A 3,608-nucleotide genomic window follows, 5' to 3' on the forward strand; every position below is an offset into this window, starting at 1 on the left:
CACACACACACACACACACACACACACACACACACACACACACACACACACACACACCACACACAGATATATATGTAGTACATGTATATTTGTGTATGTACATTTATTTACATATATTTGTATACGCACAAAAGAAGAATAAAAGAATGTTTTGTCAATCTTCCCCTTGTCAAAATAAACACGGTCCTCTACTTGAAAGCATTCAATGATTCATTTTCTTGTTCAAATGTTTATATAAACAACACGCGAAGACACGAAGACACACATACATTTTACGCCAATATGTACAAGCATAGGCGTTCCTGTGTGGTAAGAAGTTTGCTTCCTGAACATATGGTTCCGGTTTCAGTCTCACTGCATGGCACCTTGCGCAAGTGTCTTCTACTATAGCGACCAAAGTCTTGTATCTATATTTGCTCGACGGAAAATAAGACAAGGTCATCTAACTATATATAGAAAATACTTAGTCATCTGATAATGCAAAGTTTAGAGAAATTAATTATTTTGTTTCTTTAATAAAATTTGATTTCCTATTTTCCCTCTTTTGAATTACATATATTCTACACGAATTTTATTCTATTACACAATATCTGTAATTTAACCTTTTTTGATAATGAGTTCTTTAAGCAAATAAAATTAAAACAATAATATAATACTAAAAATATGACAGAAATGCTTTACCTTAATACAGAGTAATTAAAAAAAAAATATTAACTTAGATCTTGAAAAAATTGCATTGAAACGCAAAAGAATGTAAAAAATAAAACCGTGCATACACAATTTGATGAATGAATTCTGAAATTTATTTAGCAAATTCTAATTTCAGTAGCACTATTTTAAGGTTTTTATTAATTTTTTTTTTACTTTTCCTGTAATTTTCTAGGATTAATTAGCGCTAGTCCTGTACTTTTCCTTAAGCCCGCATTTTTCATTCTTGTCCACTTTTTTTCCAAGCAACACTTTATATTATTATGATTAATTATATTTACTTTTACAATTGAAAAAAATGATACTATTGTAAATATTTTTTAATGTTTTATTTGCACCACCTAAAAATAACAAAGGATTAATAGCAGCTTATCTGTTACAAATAGATATATTTTTAAGCAATTTCTATTATAAAATAATGTTATATTTTAATGAAATAATTAGTTTTCTAATGGGTGAAAATTTTTATTTCGATATGGTTTTTTTAAACAGGTACGTAAACAAAATAATATAAATTAATATGAAATCGCTAAAAATCATAACTTTTTTATGCTTAATATTTTTCGACAGGGTTTTCTCCAAAACTCGATGAACTCGATGAAGTCTTTCATTTGAGTTGAAAGAATATAATTTTTGTCTTAAAAAGACAATAATAATATTCTGAATTTTTAAAATTATCACCTTTTTTGTCACTTAAAGACACGCAACTTTTGTAGCTAATATAGTCACTATTAGTTTCTTCTCTTTTATCTGAAGCAAATCTGGAATGCATAAGAACTGCATAAAACGGCTAAGAAATTTGGCGAAATATTGTTAGAAAACGGAAGAAAAGTGGCCTGCGAGTTGCTATAGAAAATCGGACCCTGTACCACTCAAAACTTCTGTTAAGCGCTATGTACCATTAAATTAAATGATCCATGAAACCGACATTGTAAGTATCTTAAAATGGAAAAAATATTTTGATTTGTTAAAATGATACCTACTTTTCGTCACTTAAAAGCACTCCACATTTTATGTAGCTAATATTTTTTGACGAAATTTTCATTATAAGATTTATCACATATAGTTTTTCAGCTGAGACATTTTGACACAAAATCACTTTAGGGGGTTATTTACCATATATTCGTCAATTAAAACTATACTACTTTTCTCTCTACCAAATATTTTTTGACGAGGTTTTCACCAAAAGATTCTTCTTAATGAACTCATTCTTCTAAACCTAATCTATACTTTACTTTTAAAATAACTGAGCTATTTTGAGTCAAAATAAATGTTTCATACTACTTTCCAGTTTTGATCTCATATATTTTGACCTAGCCTTTCTTAAACTAATTTTCAATTATTTGATCTCAAAATGTAGCTGAAGACTGGACCAATATTGCTAAAAAAATTGCATTCAATTAGGTTAAAAACTGAATAACTGATGAAGCCTAGAATTGTTCGCGGGTAACTAAAAGTTGACCTTAGCAGTATATCCACTCGCCGCCACAGGTGAATAATGTACACATATATATATATACACACAAACACGAACAAACATAGATTAAGACACACAAACACACATATGCATTTTTGAATCCCTAGTGAGCATTGATAGATTCTGTACAATAGTATTGTATGCCTCATTGTTTCTTGGGTTATGTGTTGATATAGTATTTTCAGATGAGGTGTGGTGTTTCGCTTTGTTTCTCTTGGTGTTTTAATGCCTATTTTCTTGGCACGTTAAATTCTATCATCTATAAGTGACGATGGATGGTGTCTCTCAACTAGGTCTTGAAGATCTAGGTCTTGAAGACGGAGGTCCTTAGTATTTCCATCAGACACTATTTTGTGAATTCTTTTCGGTAAAGGGAATATACATTTAAAATCTGCTCTTTCTTTTTGAATAACCCTGTAGATATATATATATATATATATATATATATATATATGGTTAATGAGAGAAGGAAAAGGAATATGGCAGATACGAGAATCTTTATTGATTATTACAATTGTTTCATACCATCTAGCATTGATTCCTCGCAGGTGGGATTCTAAACATCATGCACACACGCGCTCACACGCACACATGCACATACACGCTCGCGTGCATACGCACACAATCTTACACATACATACACACATACACTTACACGCTCACATACGCACGCGTACACGCACACACATGGTCATATGCCCACATGCCCCATTGGTCTTACACCACCAATTTCCTGTCCAGCCACGCGGCAAAAGAAACTACTTTTTCTCATCTAACTGCTGATGCTTACTTAGCAGTACTGTGTCACCACGCGACTTCCTCCGGCTGATTGTAGCCCATCTGTCGGTAGCCATCTTGGACTTCCTGAACTTCTCCGTTCCTTTGCATTCTCACTGGCCTGATGAGAGGCTGCGAAACTTGAAGTAACACGGAATCCATATCGAACTGTCTTTAACAATACGTGTAACACTCAATACATGTGTTGATTGTTCTTTCTTTTGTTCGTCCACTCACTCATACACCCCCACACACCCCACACATTCACACATACACACACACACACACACACACACACACACACACACATATATATATATATACATGCATATATGGGTAGAGACCGTCACCAACGGTGCAAATAACATGAAATACGTAAACAAACGAGGGAAGAGTGAGTGAAATACGTAAATAACGAGAAAAAAATGGAAAACAAGACACGTTAACCCAGAGAAAGGACCCTTCATCAGTTGTCAGCGTGCTCGAAAACAGCAGTAGATAGACAGTCAACAACTGATGAAGTGTCCTTTCTATGTATTAACTTGTCCTGCTTTCCAGCTTTTTCTCGTTGCTTACGTATTCATGTTATTTGTACCCATATATGTATGAATACACACACACACACACACACACACACACACACACA

Source organism: Octopus bimaculoides, chromosome 1 (assembly GCF_001194135.2).
Source record: "Octopus bimaculoides isolate UCB-OBI-ISO-001 chromosome 1, ASM119413v2, whole genome shotgun sequence".
In the NCBI taxonomy this organism is placed as follows: Eukaryota; Metazoa; Mollusca; class Cephalopoda; order Octopoda; family Octopodidae; genus Octopus; species Octopus bimaculoides.